This window comes from Rhynchophorus ferrugineus, unplaced genomic scaffold (genome assembly GCF_030347505.1).
Source record: "Rhynchophorus ferrugineus isolate W39M unplaced genomic scaffold, kcgeb_rfMv2 rfM10, whole genome shotgun sequence".
NCBI classification, from domain to species: domain Eukaryota; kingdom Metazoa; phylum Arthropoda; class Insecta; order Coleoptera; family Curculionidae; genus Rhynchophorus; species Rhynchophorus ferrugineus.
In genome coordinates this window covers 26,732,732-26,758,134 of record NW_027472589.1, presented here as the reverse complement: position 1 = coordinate 26,758,134, position 25,403 = coordinate 26,732,732, and the positions used below count along the sequence as shown (strand labels likewise).

Below are 25,403 nucleotides of genomic sequence, written 5' to 3'. Positions count from 1 at the left end.
GACGTTACAAATAAAATAAAAGTTATATAGAAGCATTTCGTCTAACAGCTGTTTTTTTTTTGTATAAAACAACCTCCAATAAGTTTCCATTGATCGTTACACGCTCCCCTAAATCTGAATTTTTTTCCTTTCAAAAGTTTCCTTTGGACTGCTCAACATTTTTTAGGTCTAGCCTTTGGTATGGCCAGTTTTGCTTTCGTTCGGTTCTCGATTTTAACCCAATGTCGAAAATTACTACGACTATAGAGATTATATACAGTGTATCCACTGCGAAAGTTAAAATAAAGTGTTATAAATAAAACAACAGAGACGTTACAAATAAAATAAAAGTTATATAGAAGCATTTCGTCTAACAGCTGTTTTTTTTTTGTATAAAACAACCTCCAATAAGTTTCCATTGATCGTTACACGCTCCCCTAAATCTGAATTTTTTTCCTTTCAAAAGTTTCCTTTGGACTGCTCAACATTTTTTAGGTCTAGCCTTTGGTATGGCGAGTTTTGCTTTCGTTCGGTTCTCGATTTTAACCCAATGTCGAAAATTACTACGACTATAGAGATTATATACAGTGTATCCACTGCGAAAGTTAAAATAAAGTGTTATAAATAAAACAACAGAGACGTTACAAATAAAATAAAAGTTATATAGAAGCATTTCGTCTAACAGCTGTTTTTTTTTTGTATAAAACAACCTCCAATAAGTTTCCATTGATCGTTACACGCTCCCCTAAATCTGAATTTTTTTCCTTTCAAAAGTTTCCTTTGGACTGCTCAACATTTTTTAGGTCTAGCCTTTGGTATGGCGAGTTTTGCTTTCGTTCGGTTCTCGATTTTAACCCAATGTCGAAAATTACTACGACTATAGAGATTATATACAGTGTATCCACTGCGAAAGTTAAAATAAAGTGTTATAAATAAAACAACAGAGACGTTACAAATAAAATAAAAGTTATATAGAAGCATTTCGTCTAACAGCTGTTTTTTTTTTGTATAAAACAACCTCCAATAAGTTTCCATTGATCGTTACACGCTCCCCTAAATCTGAATTTTTTTCCTTTCAAAAGTTTCCTTTGGACTGCTCAACATTATTTTAGGTCTAGCCTTTGGTATGGCGAGTTTTGCTTTCGTTCGGTTCTCGATTTTAACCCAATGTCGAAAATTACTACGACTATAGAGATTATATACAGTGTATCCACTGCGAAAGTTAAAATAAAGTGTTATAAATAAAACAACAGAGACGTTACAAATAAAATAAAAGTTATATAGAAGCATTTCGTCTAACAGCTGTTTTTTTTTTGTATAAAACAACCTCCAATAAGTTTCCATTGATCGTTACACGCTCCCCTAAATCTGAATTTTTTTCCTTTCAAAAGTTTCCTTTGGACTGCTCAACATTTTTTAGGTCTAGCCTTTGGTATGGCCAGTTTTGCTTTCGTTCGGTTCTCGATTTTAACGCTAAGTGGAAAATTACTACATTCCAGATTATAGAAAAAATTAGGTGCTATAATAAATAGAACAGACACGTTACAAACAAAATACACGTTATTGTACAGAATAGCATTCTTTAAGAGCTGTTTTTTTGTATAACACATCATCCAAATAGTATCCATTAATCCTTACACAGTCGTCTGACTGAAATCAGTTTCCTGTGGACTGCGCAACTACTTTTTAGGTCTACCTTTTGGACTAGTTGCAGTTTTGCTTGTTTACATGGCTCTCAAAATGGAAAGCGACTTTCTAGTAATGTTTGCTTATCGCTTTTCTTTTTGTTCGGTTCTCAGTTGTAACCCAAAGTGAAAAATGGCTGCGGTTTAGAATAAATACAGTGTGCCATATGAGAAAATTAAAATTAAATGTTATTAATAAAACAGACATTCTACAAATAAAATAAAAGTTATTGTATAGAAGCATTTTCTCTAACAGATGGTTGGTTTTTTTTTGTATCACACCATCCAAATAGTTTCCATTAATCGTTACACAGTCCTCTAGTTTCCTATGAACTGCGCAACTATTTTTTCGGTTCTCCTTTCGGGTTAGTTGCGGTATTGCCTGTTTAAATAGCTTTTCAAATGAAAATGACTTTTTGAATATTACGTTAGTCTAATCTACCTAAAACTTCCAATATTATTTCAACGCAAGTATTTCTTAAAATGTTATCATTTGGCTTTATTGTTTTCTTGCACTAATTGACTATGCAGATTTGAAAATGATCACGTCTTATAATGTTCTTCAAGCTTAATCGAAACCTTATATTTGAAATATTTTCAATTTCATTTTCAATATGTTTATAATATATTCTACAACAATTTTCAATTTTTTCATCAACCTCCATTCACCAAACATGCAATTTCAAATATGAGGATCTCCATAAATACCTAAGAGTATCAAAAATTAGCGCAAAAATTAACGATTTGCGAAAAAAACAAGTGAGATTGCGTGAACATAAGAATGTCGAAGTGTTACTGCTTGACAACAGTGGATTTACCAGGTAGCTGAAGAAATAAAAACCCGAGCTGGACAAAGATTGGTGGATGTAGATTGCGCCAATAAGAGTCAATTATCGAAATAAAGAATAATATTAAGGATAACTACTAGACATAAAATAACTAGTTGTAAAAGATATGCAATATGCTTTTAAGTTAAAAATATACGACCATCTCAACAAGAGCCGATATATTTAGTTACGTCAAAATTAATGAAGAGTTAGTATACGTAAGAAAATTATCCGTCAAGCTATTTGATCTTATTCAATGACGAGCCCTACTCATTAAGCAATATATTTTTTTAAATTATAAATTAATTCATTACTACATTTCATTTGTACTTGGATTAATTCACAAGCAAGACGAGTGCGAGAAAATACATCAATATGTATTCCTCAATTATAAAATTATAAAAACTTATAGCTGTTGTTTACACTAAAGGTATGCACTTTATATAAGTTCGTATGGTTTGGTTCGCTACAGCCTGCGCGCTGTCCAGCAGTTATTTTACTTCCACGTTAGTATGATTTATTTTCTCTTTCTTTTATCTTCATTCGTGTTCCAAGGCGAAATTTTGGATAGCTTCACAAATCCATTTGATTTCCAGGTCATCCTGCAGTTCTTGTTTGATTACGTAGCGATAAGCATTGGATCAATCGAAGAACCTTGTTTTGACAGCGTTGTATGACTAGTTGATTTGAATTTTTAGTGCAAATTGGCCTTTTAATTGTCTTATAAGTCAACCTCTTTGATTTTAGATCAAGTTGAGAGTATCTTCCGACTGACCAGTATAGTTGTTTTATTTTGCTTTTAATATGTTTTGCTTTTTGTTTAACGTGATGTTTCCAATTTAATCAACGGTCAAGATGGATTCCGAGGTATTTAGCTGATTCTGCTTGAGGAATCGGGCATCCATTGATTGATGTAACTAAGTTTTTATTATTTCGCCATAATGAAAAATTAACGTGGACGGATTTGGAGCTATTAATTTGAATTTTCCAATATTTTGCCAAGATATGACTCCAGCAATTGATAATAGTTACGCGGTAACAATTCGCTCATCTTACAGATTAATCCCAAATGCCAAACCCGATCAATAGCTTGTGAGACATCCAGGAATATTGCAGGGTAGTATTTCTTTTCCTCAAACGCTTTTTCAATAGCCGCAGTTACTCTGTGCACTTGATCGATTGTTGAATGGTGATTTCGAAAACCAAACTGGAAATCTGGTATTATTACAAAAATTTTAACATGTTTAAATATTAGTTTCTCAAATAGTTTTGATATTGCAAGTAGTAGCGAAATAGGTCTGTAAGATTTGACTTGTTCTGCAGGTTTGTTAGGTTTTTTGAGCATAATTATTTGTGCCACGCTAAAGCATTCTGGAACATGCCTCAGGCAGGCATTAAATACATATGTCAGTATGATGATTGCTTTTCGTGGCAGTTCTTTCAATAATCCATGTGATATGTCATCTATACCAGGTGCCTTTTTAGGATTGAGGTTATCAATTTCAGTGGCAACTTCCAATGGAGAAATTAGATTTAGATCTACATCGGGTTGATAAACAGAAGACGTATCCATGGTGGATTCTATACCATTAGGTTGAAATATGACAGCTAAGTATCGTGCGAACAAGCTTTTTCATTGTCGCGTCGAACCCATTCATTTCGATCATTTTTAATTGGCGGTACTCGAATAATTGGTCATTTAAATCTTCGAGTTGCTTTCCATAGCGAATCCGAAGCGAAATAATCTTTGTCTGCTTCTGGGCTTAATTACATATTTTTGAAAGCAATTCTGTTTATATTCTTTGATCTTTTGATTCGTCTGATTACTAATTCTATTAAAAGTAGTTTTGTTTGCAGCACTAATAAGCAATATGTAGCAAAATTTAATTAAGCGAACTGCTTACTGCCACAACTGTAAGTTATTTCATTAAAGTTATTTCTCACAAATAATCCGAAGCTGTACTCTGTTAGATAAAACAGCATTAAATTAAATATATTTATAGATCTAATTTCACTACCATTATAACAAATTCTATAAAGTAAAGTAATGGGGAAGTTACTTCATTAAACACCATGGAGAAATACAAAAGAAAAACAATTTATTGACCGTCCAGACTCGACTGTACATAAACCCTCCGAATACGCGACCCCACGTGACCCCTAAAGCCCTCAAAGAACGAGGTTTTTCCTTTGAACCCGCGTCATCACCTTACGCAACTCCCGGAGGACGCGGGACGCACAAGCCCCCCCGAAGACGGCATTAGTTGCGGCTTTAGCTTGTTGGGGGTGTGTTTCCACTTTCATCTCGGCCACGCCGTGCGGTCCCGCAACAATAGAATTAGACGGAGCTGATGTGGTTTACGAGCTACGGAACAGGTGTCGTTCCCATCGAAGGAATACGGGAATCCGACCGGGTTCGTTCGATCGCCGTCAAACGGGATTTCCTTTTGAAATCTGCCGCCGCGCTGTTTCTTTCGCTCTTTACGGTTATTTCGTTATAGTAGAACGAGAACAATACATTTCTTTATTACATGTAAACGATAAGTTGTTCATTCTCAACGAATTCACTATACGGCCGATAATTTTTTTTAATTAATCTCCTAGAACGTCAGCAATCTGCCCGTTGGCAATAAATCTTATTATATGATTTCAGTTATATAATATAACTATCCTGACATATAGTAGACCACTTCAGTAAGTGATTTACTGTACAACTTATAATCTAAATCTTATTCTAGATATTATTCTAACTTATGTTAAAGTCTATCCTAACTTATTCTAAAAACTATTCTAGCTTATTCTAGAGATTATTAAATCTTACTCAGTGTGTCTATTAATCAGTTCGTATGGCAGTTTGGGGAGTGCGTTGGGATGCACTAATAGTCTTTCAGAGTACTTCGTACCAAAACTCCGAATCACTGGGTTGGAATGGGTTCTATGGGGATATCACGTTGAATCAGTTTGTTGGACACGTAATATGGGGCATTGCCGATGACACGAGGATCCAATGATCCTCGTGTGATGATAAAACCGCTGTATTGTTAGCACATGTTGCAACAGTAGTGTTTCTTGAAATCGGTAGGTCAGCTGTATACAATAAATATAACAATTGGCCAAGAACACTGCCCTGCGGAGCACCCGAATATATTGGGTGTAAGTCAGTATATATTATATAATATATTGGGTGTATTCGTCATCCTTTTTGACAATAAAATGTCTGTCTGTGAAGTACGATTTCAGCAATTGAAAGTGCATATGGGCCAAAAGCTCTTTCAATTTTACATGCAGTCCAGTGTGCCACACCTTGTCGAAGGTCTGAGAAATATCGAGAAATGCAAAATTATCTTGATTAAGTAGCCTTAATCCAATACATTTATTCGGAAAATTACACATTTTTTCTTTAATGAAATGAACCCCCACAAGGTGATCATTGAATATTTAATTCACTTTAACAAATTTGTTCTTACCTGGGCAATAACTAACAATAATTTAAGCGCTATTTAATTCCTGGATCGACTTGCAACAAAATTCCTAATGTATTGAACTTTGGTTAACCCTCTCTTAGAACTATCAACTAATTGATCCAGGAATAAAAGTATATGGCCTTTTATGTAAGTCGTTTCAGAGAAGAATTGATTTCTAAAATTAAAAATAACTATTTGATATTTTATATGATTATTAATATGAATAAACGTACCTCAACTTATAATAACATACACTGTAACGGTTATTCATTTCTTTAATGGTTAATCCAGTCAGTTTGGGATTTTTAGGATTATCAATCATATTTTAAAGACAGCTAAATACTTTTTCGAAGTAAAACCATTCTGTATTTCTTTACTATCTGTGCATCCGAGTATACAACACTTTCTAGATTGGGAATTCACTTTACTTACTATACTACCGTCTTATAAATACTAATGAACTAATAACTTAATCTCTAAACGTTATAAAAGTCTAAACATACTGATCCTTAGGTTAGGTACAGTGAAAATGGCGCCCGAAACCAATAAACAATAAAGGCGCTGTACAGACGAAATGAACCAATCGGATCCCTTCGCGGCTTATAGCTTAGCGATTAAAACAAGTGATGAGTTAAATCTAGCGACATCTAGTGTTGGACGTCACGAAATATGTACCCAAAATTTCCTATAAAGTTAAATCTCTATTTCTCTATGACTAATACATAATTGTATGCAGCCCGAATGTATTCCTGCTGTTGTGACGATACTCTAAGCATCAAGACAAAACTATAAATTATCTATATCTAGGTCTATACTAGGTGCTGAATCCGCATAATGTGGTTCAGAAACAGGGAACCATTCAGAACGTAATCTAAGTTAAGTTTTCTTGTTAACTTTCCTCATACCCATATCTATCAAGAAGACTACATGTGCAAAAATCAAACATATAAAGCTGTAGTCGACTTAACAGCTTGTTTTTTCCGGCTTGGTTGGCTCAGTGGGCAAGGCGACAGGACGATCCTCCTACTGTTGCGATAGTTGGGGTTCGGATGGACGTACTTTATGTTTTTGATTGTAATTATAAACGTCTCTATAGGCAAGAGTACAAAATTCGACAAGGATTAATCATTCCACTCATGCCAGTAACCAGGTTGGATAAGACCGAATGTCTTCTGAGATGGTTTCTAAGTCGGTCACTGGCCAGTCGGTAGGCTTAGGTGGAGTTCAGATAAACCCTTGATGGTGAAAAGGAGACTTTAAAATGTGTATAAAAAACACCTTATTTTGAATGATCAAAAACCATATCGTTAAAATATCTATGATTCCGTAATCTGATATTGTGTTTTTTTATTGCCGATGTACCGTACATTTTATAGAGATATGAGACGTAAAAAGGTTGCTCAAGAAGGCGGCCGAGGCGGCGGGTTATGTGCTGAGCAAAGAGGAAAAAAATCTCTTCGTTATTTTACGGTTTATTATGCAGACGGCGACTCCCCGCGCCGTAAAAACCAAGATAACAACGTCGAGGACAGTTTAAAACACTTTTTACCGTTGATTTCGGTTAATTTCCACTTTTCCACGCCGGCCTAATATCTCGGGCGACGTTATCAGTTCGAAAGTTAGCCCCTGCGAAAGAGGAGGACTAATGGACTTATTAGGGTCGATTTTGCGACTTTTCCCTTCCCACGCTTTCGTCGTGCCTTTTTGAACGATCCAATCTCTATATACCTAATCGATTCGGGATGTTCTCTGGAAGTGAATCTGGAATCGTTCGTCATTTTCGGTAAATAATATAAAATAATAAACGAAAAGGTACATTTGCACGCACTGGAAATTAGATCTGGAAAAGTTCTATAATACCGCACTCCTGAAGAACGGGATGTACGTGGTCTTGAGTATCGACCGCAAACCTTCGTCAGCCAATTTGCCTAAGATTAAGTTTGAAATTCCACTATTTTTATTTAAATTTCCATGGTATAGCCTGTATGGAATAACTTGCCTACAGCTAGAAACTTTCCTGCAACAATCCGCCTTTGGTGACCGTAAACAGAATCTTCTGCAGTTCTGCCCACAAATTCCTGTAGGGTATGTTACTTCACAGCAGCTTCAGTCTACAATTGGTAATTGCTCGAAGAGTTCTTTTGTCTTTGTAGTTACTTTACCCATTGTTTTACTAGTTAATTTGTTTATATCACAAAAAGAATATTAAAAAAAATCCATTCTTATTATAATATCTAATTATAAATAAGTACTGAATAGAATATGTATCAAATTTTTTAAATTGTGTTGATTTATTGATGACGTTGATCACAATAATGATTGTATCACTAGTAAGTATATCCACGGTATCTGTCAATATATCCTGTCTTGCTTTACTTAAAGGAATTTTAAGTATTCTATCAATAACTATCAATTCTTTACAATTATTTGGAGGAACCAACATTTTCAATTTTAATATTAACTTACAATGTTTATTTGGCTTATGTATATTTTTACGACAACAAGAGAATAAGAATAAATTATTATTACTGCCGTGTCCGAAGACTGATTCATATGAATACTAAAAGTATGAAGAAATTTGTTCTCAGAAACCCAGAAAATGTAACCTTGAACCATTAATGAAGCTTGACTTGACTGACGAACTTAGCACGTATTTCAAACGTGACCAAATAGGAGTTCTTGCATATATATATATATTATATATACTGTTTTCTATAAAATTCATTTGGTAATTCTAGATTTCGAAATCATAAGTACAATCATGGTAATTTTCATCATAACAATGCTGGAGTAATCAAGTTGGTGGGTTTTATAATTGCCTTTCTTGGTAGATTTTTTAGAACTTGTCCTGATATTACTCTTTTTTTTGTTACATCATAGACATCAACAATCCAGACTAAATACAGTCTGATCAGGATTGAGGCCAGGTATATATGCTGTAAATTAGTTTTAAATGATTTTTTTTATTAGAAGCTATATTATGAAAAATCACTACGATGTATTTGATTAAAACTATTGTCCATCGACAGTAGCTACTTTTTCCCATCTTTCAAGCAATTTACGGATTTAATTTCGAAAGAACGATGTATCTTTTGATGTTATTCACGAATCGACCAATTCTTGAGAGTTTTGGTAAGGAGTGACGCGCTTCTCAGCAGGTCACGACTAATGTCGGAACAAGTAGTATTCTAAAGGAGCAAGGTCTGGAGGATATTACGAGTGGGATAACACATTCCATTTTAAGTCAGTTTTGATCGGTTTTGTAACATGTGGTGGTCCAGCGATGTCATGCTTAAGAATAACATTATTGTATCTTTGCTTGTATTCTGACCCTTTTTGTCGTAGTGCTGTGCTCAAATGCATTTCCATTGATGGTTTCACTTTCGTAATGCCTTAAAATCGTCGTCTTCATTTTATTTGCCAGAACGCTCTTTGCCTTCGGTGTTAAAATCACCATTTTTAAAACGTCGAAATCAGTATTCACTCAAGCACACACAGTCACTATGATGTATATATATAATAATTTGTATAATCATATATATGAAAATCACTTATTTCAGTTTTTAATCCAGAGAATTCAAAAATGAATACCCCATTACAAAATATTACTGTTTTCTATAGAATTTCCTATAGTTAATATAATTGAGGCTTTAACGATTCTGTAACTTAATTAGTTTAGAATATCTTTTAAGAATGATTTTATTATTATATATATTATATAATATTTTATTTAATGGAAAAACATAACATTTTCATTAGTCTTCGACCACTGAGATGTTTTTTTATTTGATTTGACGACATATTACATCTGCTAAATATGAAGCAATGATACATTTAAAAATAATTGTTATTATGATCATCTGTTAGTAAACACATTTTTTTTTTCAAGTGTTTGTTATATTATGTAAGTACAATCTCTTAATATATTACAATATTTTTATTGTATCATTACTATCTATGCTTTGTAAATCTTTTTGAGTAAATTAATATACATAGTGCAAGTTGATGAACATCATCGTCAACTTGCTAAATCTAACTAATATCTGGTTTGGTTCATTTGAATCTTCTCATTTCCAAGTCATTTTGCAATAATTGTTTGATTGAAATCTTCGACGTTGTTTTTCGTTAGTTGCGTAGTAATAACCATTAATAATTTTGACAGTGTTAGGTTATAAAATGGCTTGAGAACTTGGTACGAATTTATATTAGCATACTACATATATAAAAACATATATACACATATATACATACATATAATACTGACCAGCCAAGGAATAATATGATGGACAACAAACTCAAGATTATTCATTGTCTGTTAGGCTTTAAGGCGTACTTTGTGTATAGTCTGGAAATGTAAGTGCGTAAAGAGGAATATGGGGAACCATTTTACCAAGATATTAAAGAAATATACCGACGAAGGAATGATAGAATATCAATATGATGGGTGATACAAGGAATAAGAATGAACAATGATATATATCATAGAAATATATCAGAGGAACTATTTGAGGAACGCTACAAAGAAAAAGGATAATAAATATAAAAAATAAGAAATTAATTTTCTTATTTTAGTAATTTAATATTTGGAATAATGGAGAGTAAGATATCAAATATTCAATATCATTTATATTTAACAATCGGTTTTATATAGTGGGAATATTGTGAATTGGTCATGTTCTTACAAATATTTTTCTTTGTGTTTCAACAATTCCCCCAATAACTAATTGTTTGTCCACATAACACTATCCATCATTTCTTCGTGGCCATATTTCTTCGCAAGAATTAATCGAACTATTATAAAATCGTAACCCTTTTTACGGTGAAAAATACATAGAAATTATTTCTTAAATAATTGCGTTCAATTAAACATTTTTTAATACTGCCAGTCATCAGCCTCCCCCGACAGCATAAAAATTAATCAATCCGCCCCCCAAATTAACGCGACTTCTGTAAAATTAATTCCGCAGAACGTCTGGATAAATGAATCCCATATAGACATACGGGGTGCGGACCAGTTCCCGGCGTGGAAGTCACCCCCATCGGATAGTTAGTGGGCCCCTTATCAGGTTGCCAGGAAAAACGACGCGGTTAGAGGCGGCAGGGGGGCGGGGGGAGGCGACGAGGGCTAGGAGGCTGGAAAACCAGTTTTACCTAAGCAAATTTCCGTCCCTGGTTATCGGAAGGATATTAAAAAAACAGTTGGGATGATGTATTGCCCGGGTAAATATCAATTTTGGCATCAGCCTTGTCGAACTTTACGAGATTAGGGATCTGTTGTCTGCGCTATGGGATGCGTTTCGGCGGTATAACGGGATATCTCCCGGATTATGTGTCAGAATTTGGTTTTTGAATAGAATCTTTCTAGAAAATACAATTTTGACATTAAATTTTAATAATATTAGACGCTTGTATGTTTCCTGATCATTTTTCCACATTAAAACGTCCTTTATTTAGAAAAATTGATACAAATATATTAATCAGAATATTTTCCATAGTTTTCTACAACTTTTCCCAACTCTCTGGCAATATGGCTATACCGTATTCCTCGTGTGTATTTTGTGTGCTAGCTAAGATAATATCCTTCTTATTCATCCTGCAACAATGTATGCCCTTCGCAACACTTTGAATCTTTACAGCTTTGCGTATGTTACTTCACGATTAGCGTCTATTACACCTTATAATTCAATAATACTAAGTCGAATGCTGTTATTTTCTGTAGGGGAATGTCAAAACCATCGATTTTGACAGTCAGATTACTGTAGCATTGTTACGATGAAAATTACCATGATTTCACTTATGATTTCGAAATCTAGAAAATTACCAAATGAACTAAAATATTATCGGCCATTTTCACTGGTTCCAGTAATATCTAAAGTATTCGAAAAACTCCTGCTAGAAAAGTTAAAAGCGATAAAACTATATACCTGGCCTCAGTAATTTAAATCCTGATCAGACTTTAATTAGTGTAGATTGTTGAGGTCTATGAAGAAACGAAATAAAGGATTTCATCAAATAATTGAAATTTATGGAGAAAGCATGCAAAAGGTACCTCTTTTGACTATTGAGATAGCTAAGGAAGGTACCTTTTGGATATTTTGGATTTTACGACAGATACTTTACGGCATAAGCATGTTTGTAGAATGAATGAGAAGATAGAAAAGGCTCACACCAAATTAAATATTGATTCGTATTGGTGAAAAATGTGTTTAGTTTCGATTTTTGATGTCGTGTCACTAGAACATCTAAATATCCGAAAACAATTTACAAAAGTTCTCTTAAGAGCATATTCTTATAGGGTTGAGTTTTAACAATATGATAGTTAGTTAGATATCAATCAGAGTCAATACAATTAGTAGTTTACAAGTGACGAGATTATGTCAGGAGAGGGACTTCATTGAATTTAGTATAGAAACACCTATTATATTAATGATACGATGATATATCATATATATGATTCATTAGGAAAATATTGTGATATGTATGACTATCGTTTTTTCTTTTCAGGTATATAAGAATACCGTAGAGGGCTGATAAGGGGTAGCTACCATTCACTGTTGATACACACTCGCTTTGCTTTGAGTGTAGAAGAAAAATCACCACGGATTTAGCCATTAGGGGCTACTTAGGCTCGCCTTTGGGGCCGCGTTTTCATGCTTTGCTGGTTACTAATCGCTAGGTTACTAATCTCAACATTTTTAAAGGTTAAGTCAGTATCACAGGCATAAAATCATCATATTTTATTTGGTTATTTATAGCAAGAAGTTAAAATCAAGTCTCTTCAACTACCGCTACAATCTGGAATAGGGGCAAAATAAAAAACATATGTTCTTCTATTGTGCAACATCGACGATCTTATTTTAATAATATTTCTGTCATATTTTAAGAAACACAAGTCTAAATTGAATTTATTTTTTGCAGGTTGTGATCTTCAGATTCTACTATTATCCCGAAAATGAGGCAAATCATACCAACGTTCGCCATTATTTATTTTAACTATATTTAATATCAATCAATAATTTGCTGTTTCAGAATGGCGTGCTTCCTACAATAATAGGACCCTAGAGGTGGTAAGATACAGGTAAGCTATTGTCTTGAAATCATACGAGGCCAGCGTGATAAGTCAGTGACTTTAATTTACCGCGCAACAATTTTAAATATATTACTACTATCCTGAGCTTTCATCAGTTAACAATCAGTTAACAATAGTAAGATATTGAGAAAGCTGCGTTATTTACTTTGTGTTTGACAGACATTGAGAGCAGACAACTTCTCAAAGTTTAACAAAAATTATTTGAAAATTTTGTAAGCATTATTTTTTACACAAAAATCATTCGTCATTAAGACCAGAAAAAGGTTTGATGGATGTTATTAGGATTCTGCATCTTCAATTTCAATATTTAAGAAGTGGTTTAATAGATTCCGCTGTGGTGGTACTGGTATAAGTAACCCCAAACGTTCAGGTCGTCATACCATAAATCGTTTATAAAATCCATGAAATGATGTGGAACGATTGGAGGACGAAAGTACGTGAAGTGGCTGACATCCAGCATATTCTCCAGATTTAGTCCCTGTGACTATTTTGTGGTTCTAAACCTGAGGAAATAACTGGATGGTCAGAAATTAGGTTCGAACGAAGAGCTCATGTGACTGACTTATCAAACTGCCTTCGTATTTGTGTAATAATAAGTTAAATAAATATTGACCTGATAAACTGAAATATATGTAAAGCATTATAATTTTATTTGAAGAATGATACATATAATAAATTAATATTAGTTACAGTTATACAGTGATATTTTTTTAGTATGTAATTTTATTTATATAGTATTTATCTGAAAAATACATAGTTACGTCATATCATCACATATATAATGTAGTGAGGGATGTTTCAGTTTAGCCTTGATGTCTTATATTTCATCTTATAACTCTGATAAAATAATTTTTTTTGTTCCAGGTTTGTTCGTTATGTTCGTCTTTGTTCTTATTACGTTAATAATAGTTATCGGGAGTGATGCGATCTTTTTGGAATAGATTTAGGACAAGGTTTTTCAGTTATAGGGTTGCAAACTTCGGTATGCCTCGTTATAACATAGGAAAGTAAGGCCTGAGCTGCATAACCACTTGGGGTTCCCCCATTATGGAGACGCAGTCCGTCTATTTCGAATTGATTTGTAGTTGTCGTTATCCGCGATATTTTATTAACTCAGTTCGTTAGTTCGCGACCGGGAGTTACTCGGGATTCGTGAGAGTTAGTACATACAATTAGTGGACTATGTACAATAAGTGATGTGTGTGTGTGTGTGTGTTAGAAGAAAGGCTTCATTGGATTTAATATAAGGTAGGATTTACTTTATTTACTTACATATATTTATTTTACAGCTTACAATAAGTTAGTTTCTCTATAATCTCTACCTCTACCTCTACACCCTATAGGAGTGCTTATCCGTAAACTTACCTCTAAATTTGAAAGAAGCGGCAAAACAATCACCTTTATGTGCAATTGCTGTAGTTTATTGCCTTAAAAATAACAGTTTCATTTTGAATGATGCATATTAGATTTTTTTAATTTTATATATTTTACTTGATTGTAAAGAAGAATGGAATAATGATCACTAAATATTTCTATCATATCTTTTCTATCAATTATTATCAACTACTTAAACATCTATACATAAAATTATTATCGACCCATAGCTGATAATCTGGAATAGTGTCTTCCTCTCAACCAATATGCTACTGATTGGCAGGACTTTGAATATTCCTTACTAAGTCTGGCAACAGCTGGACTCGGATAATGTTAGTCTCCTATTTTTCAGATACTTTTTCTATAATGTTGATATATGGGTTTTTCGAAGTCGTTCTCTACATCTTCCCATCCCCAAGCTGTCAAAGCCGTTGGCTGTGACATTTCATTTGATAGACATATCCTAACCATTGTAATCTAGTTGAAGCTCTGAATCTGAGTCAATAGTCTGTCTGAGTTCCTTAACTGTCCACTGATTAAAACGAATAAGTTCGCTTTTCATGCGATCTCTGAGCAGTTCAGTAGGATTGGCGTTATAAGCGCTAGTAGTATTGATGAATAAATACGTGGATTAGTATTGATTGTAATATTGGCCTAGCAATACGCATCTTTGCCGATTCGGATTATTACTTCAGTAGTAGATATCACTCTCTTCTCTTCTATTAAAACCTCAAGTACCTAAAGTTATGCTATACTTGATATTCACGAAAGTAGGCGATCCATTTGCTATCAATAGTTTGGTAATTTCTTATATTTTTACATATACTGATGTTATTAGCTACAAGCGTAAATTTCAACATTAGCTCGTGTAGTTTCCCTTAATTGTCTGCATTATCTCTAATATAAAACACGGAATTAACCATTGAAATGAAAATTTACTCACTTTTTAAACCAACCAATCCAATATAATTTTTATTTCTGATAGAAACATTTACGTGAAACTGATTACTATTAATATGAATTATGACGCGAATATTCATTAAAGAAGCTATCTATTTGTGACACTGAATGAGATATATAGATATAGGCACTTTGGTTTCTGTTCTTCGAATAGATATAAATTCTCAATTCATAACTGGCGTTGTCGGTAGAAGTCCGGAGAGATCAAGCCTGTCCTCTTTTGAATTTATTCATTTAATGCAAATTAAATTAGTTATAAAAAAAGAAGATATGTTGACGTTGGATTGGCAGTCGTTCCGTAGTTACTCGAAACATTTCTTGGTATAGTTAAGTGAATTTAAAAGGCGAAAGGATTACTGCTGAAGTTGTAAGGTCGCGAAAGGTGGGGTAAAGGTTTTCAAAGACCTCTAGCCATAAACTACTACCAGCGAGAAACACCCAAGCTTTAAAAAACACAGTTTCTTTAGGAGACAGGTGTGTCATTATCATGACTGTTAATATTCGAAGACGATTGCGGTGTGCTTATCTTGAGACTACTTTTGTTTGTATTCTATTTTTGACTACTTTTTGTATTCTAATCCCTTTCTCATTTCATTTTATACATACGTCATCAAAATGTTTAATGTATTGCCTTTAGAATCAGACAATATATTTCTTCTAATTTTATTCTAGTTAAAAAGAGTTAAACGAATGAGTCTGTCAAAGTTGTCCGGTTGTCAGACGTAAAATTTATGAAAGTAATAGTGATAAGAGGTTATAAATAACTCTAACCTATAAACTATTGATGCTGTGTAATTAACTGTAGTTTTAAGATGTACGATAATGTTAAAATAAATTATATTGATGACATTTTTGTTCAATTATTTTATTTAATAGTTGTTGTATATCAAGGCCAAACTTGAATTAAGTTGATGCGGCAACATTGCGACGTTTTGACGTCACAAATATAGGTGGCGTATGTACAAAATAAATTTGAATAGACTATATAACGTTTAGGTTTTCGATTAGAACGACAGTAACCCCCTATAACGGTTTATTCTCGTATAGTAAGGACGACCAATACCCACCATCAATCATGAAAAACGTGACAGTTTAAATTTAACTTTGGAGTCTCCATCGCGTCCCCTCCGGCAGCAGCAGCATCTAAACCTATCCTCCCCGTCCCTCAGACACCCCCTTCCGTCCGTTCCCTACCTCGACGAGCGTCTTCCAGCTCCGACAGAAGAGAAAATCAAATTTCTCCAGGTCTATAACGGGGCCACTGTTCCAACCCGTGACTGATCCGCCGTTAAGAACGACGTCGCGTTGAGACCCGTCCCTTTCTCCTCGGTCGGCGAAAACAAGGTGGTCCTTTTTCGAAGAAGCAGCCCTTTGTCGGCGATCCGTAATGATCAAAACGATCGCCGACCACGAAGGGCGTCGATTCGGACACGGTGATTTGTTGGCGGGGGCGTGGACGCACCTTAAGCGTCGACGCTGGAGAGTAATGAAGGTCCGAGAAGAAGTCAGCGGCTGGACCGACCGCTCTCGTGTATTACAAATGGTTTTTTAATCGAGCTGAAAAACAGATTCTTAGAGCAGGTGGTTGTTTGGTTGTCGGGTGATCATATGGGACTGTTATAAAGAAATATTCTGAATTCTACAGATTTATGATGGAGATCAGCTTGTAATCTTTCTAATACATAGAACTCTCAATAAAACAACCAATGCGTGTCATCAAAATTTTTGATTTTATGATTTTTTATGTTTATGATATTATTGGTTTATTTCGACTCTGACATAACAAGATACTAATGTAAAATAAATAAAAAAGAAAAATAATATTACATGAGTAAATTACTAAATTCACTTCCTACATCGGAAACACATATAGAATAGAAAAATAGAAGATGTCAGACATTTTTTATTATGCAACTGCCAAAGTTAACGTTTTTTCTTTCTCTCCTCTGAAGTCTCGCCACTGAAAAGGAACCGTAAAACCCCAGATCGACCTCGTAAAAAACTCAAAGATACGCGGCTCCTGGATGTAAAACCGACCCCCATCCATAATTGATCGCCGTTCCGAGAGGAGGCGGGGGGACCACGGACAAACGAACGTCTAAAATATGCATTGGATCGTTTAGACTCGTCTCTGCATCGCCGGCCGAAGAGAATCGTCGGGCGGACGGATTAAAAATGCAACCCGCGTTACGTGTCTGTTCTCGGACATTTTAAATATTTAAAGTAAAGTTAACGAAAACACCGATTTATATGCAAATGACGGGCGCGAAACAAAAACGGACCTTTCTGCGGTGCCAAATCTGTTTGTGCGCCGGTTAAATAAATAAATCCGGCAGTGGGGGTCGAGGGGGTATATCTGAGGGTGAGAATTAGACCGCACCGCTGTTATTTGCCCTTGTGGGGCACGTCTTTTTAGCCATTCGGTTGGCACGTGGCTTGAACTTAGGAGGGCAGACCGTCGAGGAAATTCATTAATATACTAGTTTATTTTAAGATAATAAGGTGTAACTAATAAACTATAAATAATGCTCAGTTTACACGCCAAATATTGTAGGTTATTTTTCGTATGTAGGGCTTTGTTCTGCAACAAACAAGCGATCGGTGAAATTGAAAACATTTTTTGAGAGAAAGTATTTACCATACTGACAGCAAACATGAAAAACATAATTGGCGAAGAGGAATAATGAGTAAAACCCAAATATAGCCAACCGAGACTGACGAACATTAAGAAGGACTAGAAGAGAATAACCCTGTTGTCTAAATTCGTACATCATTTATAAAGTTAATCACGTATCTCTCAAAATAGACCAAAAATAATATCTTAAAATTGATATGTTAAAATATTGAGAAAATATAAACAAATAAAACTCGCTTTTAGCGTACTATATAATGCAAATAATGCTATACGTACTAGTCCATTCGAAATAGTCGTGACATGGGAGAACTGTCAAAACGTTGCAATGTTACCGCAGAAACTCTGAGTTTTAGTACGTTTTGGCTCTGACATATAACAACATTTTAATATAAATAAAATAAGTGAACAAATATTCTATTAAATATAATTTATATTAACATTATAGTAAATCAAATGCATTTATTATCGAACAACTTAATTTTACAACCACAATAATTTATAGGTTAGAGTTGTTATATTATATATACATTAACCTTTTTTCCACACTAGTATCGGTAGGGTCCTAGTCGCGTTTTTGTATGTAGTGGTATCCCCCGAAGGCCTAATTCACATAATTAACAACTGTATATCTGAGTAATATATTTTACTTTCATTAGAGAGCATATTTATGTTTTACGCTTAGTTCTTGTTTCTTTCGATGCAATGTATCCCTGTAAAGTCGTTATAATATTACTATATTTCTCTTTAGTTCTGTTACTATCTGTATACATCTTCCTTGATAAAACTATATTTAATCACTGCATTCTTCTTAATGCATTTGCTATATCTGCAAAAGAGTTAGTGTTATTTCTCTCCTCATACATGTTAACCAAACGTTTATATATATTCTGAACAATAACATACATGCTCATAAAGCTTTCACACTTTATAATACAATTCCCTACAGCTAAAGTATATTAATTGTATACTGACCTTTAGAGGTTTCCTCTTTCATCACCCTGTCTTGGTAATCGTCAGCATTGAATCATAAACCAAAATATGGTAGATATGATGCATTGTACATAACAATAACTGATGGTTCCTCCAAATTCTTTAAAAGCTGATTTTCAAACTACTGCAAAGACAAGTTATGATTCAAATCTTCCTGGTAGTTACCCTTAGACTTAGGGAAATACCAATTCTGCACCAGGAATAAAATCATTCCTGTTTCCAGCATGAAGAACTATATGTTTGCAATGAATAAATATTATGACTAACAAAACCTAATCGATAGTTTTTCCAACGCTTACCTTTTTCCATCAAGTTTTGTTGTTTTTACACTATATTTATTATCATCTTGCCATGGAGCAACCCAATGTACCATTCTAAAATATTCATGTCTCATTTAAATATGTAAATTGATATATTTCTTCCTTGATTTTGTTATATGTTTTTAAAAATTGTTTTCTTTTAAAAGCAATCTCTGGAAGTTCCATTAAACCCCTTCGTAAAGATAACCCTTACGCCACTTAAATCCTACTAACCCAAATAGCTGTATATCTTTTGGATTTTTGTGGATACTTCCCAGACTAACAATTTTCTGTGAAATAATTGTATTAATTTATGCTTTGATTGAAAAAACTACTTACTGTTTTATACATTTGGTATATTTGATCTCTGAAACACCAAGCTGATCTTGATTTGTCACCTGTTTCGCATAAACACGGTTTCTTTTTGGGGAATTTAAGGTTATATTGTTTTTTATTTTTTGAGATATTTTAGTGACTATATCCGTACTTAATATACAGTGCAGCTGCAAGGCGCAAAAAATATTTTCAATAAAAAACTGCGGCGATTTGCAATTTATTAAAACAAAACCGGCTTATAACCCGTAATTATAATATTTTGAAGATTTTTCAGACGTTTGGCAAACGGTCAACTTTTACAGGCTCATTCCGTTACATGTTCGAACTTCTCTAACAGCATTCTATCTCTTTTTAAATAGAATAAAATGAGAAGGATAATATTGTCTGACTGTTAAACGAATTTACAACTTTAGACAGACACAGATTGATATTCGTGTCACTGCTATTTTGAATTGACTATTGTTGTATATTTAATCATATTAATCGTTAGACATTCTTAATAATTATCAGCGGATTAAAATATTTACGAAACCACTGTTAATAGTCCATAATATCTTCTATTTGTTTCATGTGTTCCATCTCGTCAAATTATACAGTTAGTTGCACTTTATTTACATATTTTCTTTAATTCATTTTTGTATTAATAGAATTTTTATCTTTTACACATATTTTTCACCTAAAGGGGAAATAGAAATATAATAAATTTAATAGGAAACCAGGCTTATTTAATAAAACAATACTTTATCTACCTACATTTTTAAATAAAATTACACCGTTCTTTACCTGCTCATTCCATTATTCGATCTTTAAGAGAGTATCTGTGTTTTTTTTTGGTTGCTTGATTTTGGCGTATTTCGTTTTATTAGAATTTACTTATTTGTACGGCATATTACACAAAAATTTAATCCTAAATATTCCAAACGAAATTTCAATCCCGAAAATTCAAGCCAAAAAAACAAAGGAGGCACAATCTTCGCTAGGCCGATTAATATATAGATTGTAGCCATGACAGCTAATCTCTCACTGTTTCGACAAAATAAAGTACGGTGGGAGCTTCACAAAGCTAACATTCATTTTAGTGTTGGTATTACGAAACCCTTTATAATTAAGCTGAGATAGAACTGGTATAGCGATCATAAAACCTGGACATTTGATAATCGGAAGAATATGGTATGGTCCGATGAATCATGGCTTTCATTGTTTCCTACAAACGGCAGGCTTTTTATACGGAGAGCTCCAGAAGAAGCCTATGATCCGGACGGCTTCCTATATCAAGCATGGAGGAGTTTCCGTTATAATTTAGGCATTTAGCCGATCCTCCCAATCACATCATTGGTCGGATTATTGCGACTGAATAGGTCAACATTTCTAATGATACATTTCTTACTATGACTAGTATAGTGTTGTCAAACACTGCCATATTCCAATATAATTATGTCTCCATACTCAGAGCCAAATGGGTTCAGTCTTGGTTTCAGGAGCATCAAAATTTCATCAAAGATCTTTTCGGGTCAGTATAAAATCCAAATCTCTACATAATTTAACAGTTGTGGGGAATTTTGGACCAGATAGTGAAGAGTAGATTTTGATCTCCAACATTGGATTGATGCAATTGGAGGATGTTTTGATACAAGGATAGGACAACATTCCTTCGGAAATTTTCCAGGCACTCTACCGATCTATGCCACGAGGAATTATAGCAAATGATGGTTAAACCTTTCAACCTGTGTATGTGTCAGATGTACATATCGTTTTGTCCATCTCATTCCTTGTGGTATTACTTAGAGCAAAATATTTTTATTGGCTTATAATTCGACATCTTCAACTCACAACCAAGGCGAGTGCGGAGATGAGTGAAAATTAAACATGACTGCTTAAGATAAAAACTAAAACTTGTACACTATACCAATTTGACTGGTTTGATTCTATCCAATCTTCTGATTTTTTGCGTGTTATGCAATAACTGTATTATCTATGCATTGGTATGGTTTATTAACCTTTTTTCATTTTTTCCTGCAAAATCTTGAAGAAATAGAAAGAATAGAAAGTGCAACATACAAATAGATAAAAGGGATCGCAGCTGGGTGTGGAGGCTTGGGCAGTTGATGGTGACACGTCTGAACTGATACATAGTCAGACACTGAATGACCGAACATACCCCTCAATAATCTCCCAGATATACATCTCGGGGTCGCCAGATATTCATTATCGTATATTTGTTGGCGCTGCTAGCACCCCACCCGTGTTCAACATCTGAGATTATAGTTCTGCATATTTTGTAAACCGTTATTCCACGATGGAAAATTCAACAATCCTCAAGGTCGCTACAATATTATTAAAAATGCTTATAAGGATTACTAATTAATCGAGGAATTGTATTTTGGTAACATTGTACTAGTCTTAGTACTAGTTTTAGTGCAATCCCATATTAATACCCCATAGTCTGAAGAAGCTTTATAGTTGAGTGATAAGCCAACGTCTTTGATCATATTTCAAGAACCTATCACTTCATCACTTTTCTACCCTGTAGTCGATGCAGTTATGTTAAAAGTGTTTGCAAAAAATATAACCTGGTGTCCTGATGATATTCTCTATTCGCAGATACACTGCAGAAAGTTAATGAAGAAAGTATTGAAGTATTGGCAACCGAAGGATAGCTGAAACTTAAAGCGAATGTAGCATACAGGACAAGGAAATAGTGTCAGTAGCTGAAGTAAATCGGTCAATAATAAATAAATAAATAAAATAATTCAGATAAATTATTAAATTAAACTCTAAGATTAAGATACGAAAAACAATACACAATTGAAAACACACACACAACCTTTAAAATTAAATACCATAACTAATTTAATCATTATGAACCAATATTAATCACTAGACGGGACCGCCAGCTGACACGAAATCGAAAATGATGACCCACCTCCGAAATTGGCCGGACAACCCCGTTCCCAACGACGTAATAAAAAGGGGCGTGATAATACAAATTAAAAAATTAATAATATATTGTGCGGTTTATTTATTTTCATCCGTCGCTAGCTGTATAAATATTTAATCCAACGGCCGACGATAATTCTTACGACGGCCGTCGAAATTATAATCGTCGTCATAATGAAAATGTTTTTACTCCTATTGACAATAGACATAAACATATTCATCAAAAGGCGTCATGTTAACGTGCTTCGCGTCATCGGCTCGGTTCGTAACATTGTCTTGTCACTGTCCGTATGAATTGAAGTTGCACTGACAGGACGTCTTATTGTTCCTCGACGTACTCGAACACGTTAATTGTCGGGATTTATAAACAATTTAAAAATAAGCGACGGAGGTGCTTTCATCGATCATTTTCATTAAGATGTTTCTTCGTTACGTATGTTTCTTTCTTATTATGTTGTGTGTGTTTTTTTTTCGTTTATTTCATTAGGCCTGAAAAATGTTTTAACAGTTAAATTCTTTCAAGGGTTAGTACATTGTTCATATAGCACCCATTTATTATCAGTTCTTCATTTGAATAGGGATTTATTGAGAAATATTACAACCTCTATTAATTCTGACTCAATCAGAATATGTTACACATGTTACATATATTCTTATCATTTCCATACTTCAGAAAAATTGCTATAATATATATCAATCAAGATATGTTCCATCTTTTTCTACAATTTTTTCCATCTTTCTGGCAACATAGCGATCCCGTGCCTGAAGAAAACTGTTGGTTTGACAACGATATAAGCATCTATCCATTTTCCCACTTCTTCGAAGGTATGTAATCGAAAAACGTTATATCTGAAGAATATGTTACGGCAGAATTTCTTATCTGAATTGCAACTGTGTAGCTGAGCGTAGTCACGCAAGAATGCAATGTTTCATTCGGTTTTAGCAACTAAGGCAACTTTGAAAATTCCACCTTATTAGGGGGGGTGGGGGGTTAGATTTACTTTTCAATTGATAGTCATTATACTACGCAAACGTCTTTTTTACGTGGCAAGTAAGTGAATTGTGATATTAGAAATATTTAGAAATGGCCTTTCAGTCATTTTTTGCTTCTTTGGCATGTTTTCAAGAGTGTATCAACCATGAGTCGTAACAAAAATGAGTAACTGAGAGTCAAAGGAATCAATGTAAGCGATAATCTATCATGTAAATCCAGTGGAATTCAAATAATGATTATTCAACTACTCTTATTAAATATTATTGATCTTCTTGGAACAATTGTTCATTGACATTACTTTGTTAAGATAATAAGATATAACTAATGGTTACATTCAATCTAAGCAGCTTCTAGAACATCATTCTTTGCATAATTTGTTATAAAGGTAGGACTTGAGATTATGACTGTTCATAATGATGTCCAATATAGTCCCAATATCGAAGATGTTGTGATACTACTTATTTTTTTTAAATCTTATACTATACTAGTATATCTATATTATGTTATACTAGTATATCTATTTGCATATAAGGCAGCAACTCTTTTTTTTTTAATAAATCACATCGGGGAACAGACTTTTTTTTTATCCTTCCCAAATCATAAACATTTTAGACCACTAATTAATCTACTGCTAGGTTGGTCAAAAGTTCTTTACGTGTTTGACTGCTCAAGATCATCTTTGGTATAGATAATAATAGGGAAAATTCACAAAATTTACATTAAGAACTATTTGTTTTAACTGTTGTTGTCTTGTTTTCCTCCGCCATATGTCATTTTAATTGAGTTAAATAACGTTAGTGTTAAATTAAATAAAATGGAAAAATTCTCGACCGAAACCAACTCGCCATGCGACGAGGCAAGTAGGATGAATGCTGTAGGAAGAAGACATATTTCCCCATGTTGTACACATATTTATCATATAAATATTTTCAAATATAAATAAATCTATAATTTTTTGGAATATATTTCTAATGGAGGACATACCCTATATAGTACTTTGAATCCTGGTTTGAACATTGGGTGAAGAATTTACAAAGTCCTGCACAACAGCAACGTATTAGTTTAGATGTTCTGTAAGGCTAGCTAAAATTAACCTTAAATATGATATCTAACATTATAATAACTATAAATACCAGTTAGGATTACCTTCATGTCAAGAGAAGCGAATACCAGATATGAGATTCGTAATATATAATTTGATAAAATGGGATAATTGAGAGGTGTGAAAGTTTTTAGTGAAATATCATGATCACAGTCTGGAAAGCCTTCTTTATAATGGGTTAGATAAAATGTAATTTTGGTTTTATTTATGTTTTCTCAACGCGAGATTTCTTATACAATTTGAGACACTAATCAATGATATCTGCCATTTCGATCGACTGATGCTTTTCTAATAAAGCTATACTAGGAAAAACTCAACACAGTAATTCTGTTGTAATCGTTATTCATAACAGGAAAATTGAAAAGTCCCCGGCCTGACACATAGATGGCGCAATTAGAATCAAATCCATATGATTTTTAGTTAGCCCTAACATCTGCACCTGCCTGTGAATTATAGCAATTTGAGTGAGGCAACTTTTCCAAGTTTCCGGACACTGCCCCTGGAAAATCAACCATCAAGGATTGGTATGCTAAGTTTCGACGTGGTGAAATGAGCACCGAAGACGGTGAACGCAGTGCACGCTCAAAAGAGGTTGTTACCGACGAAAACATAAAAAAATCCACAAAATAATTTTGAATGACCGTAAATTGAAATTGAATGAAGCTGCAGACACTCTAAAGATATCAACTGAATGTGTACATTATATCATTCATGAATATTTGGGTATGAGA

The 25,403-nt window shown here is 33.8% G+C and overlaps 1 protein-coding gene and 1 long non-coding RNA gene across 2 annotated transcripts in view; both read left to right on the top strand.

Moving 5' to 3' along the window:
- Positions 1-12,599, top strand: part of LOC143203947 (uncharacterized) — an 86,248-nt gene extending 73,649 nt beyond the window's left edge. Inside the window, exon 4 of the long non-coding RNA XR_013007472.1 lies at positions 12,460-12,599. This is a non-coding gene — a long non-coding RNA (uncharacterized LOC143203947). The remainder of the gene's footprint in view (positions 1-12,459) is intronic.
- A 1,605-nt stretch (positions 12,600-14,204) lies between these two features.
- LOC143203938 (discoidin domain-containing receptor 2) overlaps positions 14,205-25,403 on the top strand; it is a 403,820-nt gene continuing 392,621 nt past the window's right edge. Inside the window, exon 1 of the mRNA XM_076416275.1 lies at positions 14,205-14,293. The gene's annotated coding sequence lies outside the window, so the exon portion shown is untranslated. The remainder of the gene's footprint in view (positions 14,294-25,403) is intronic.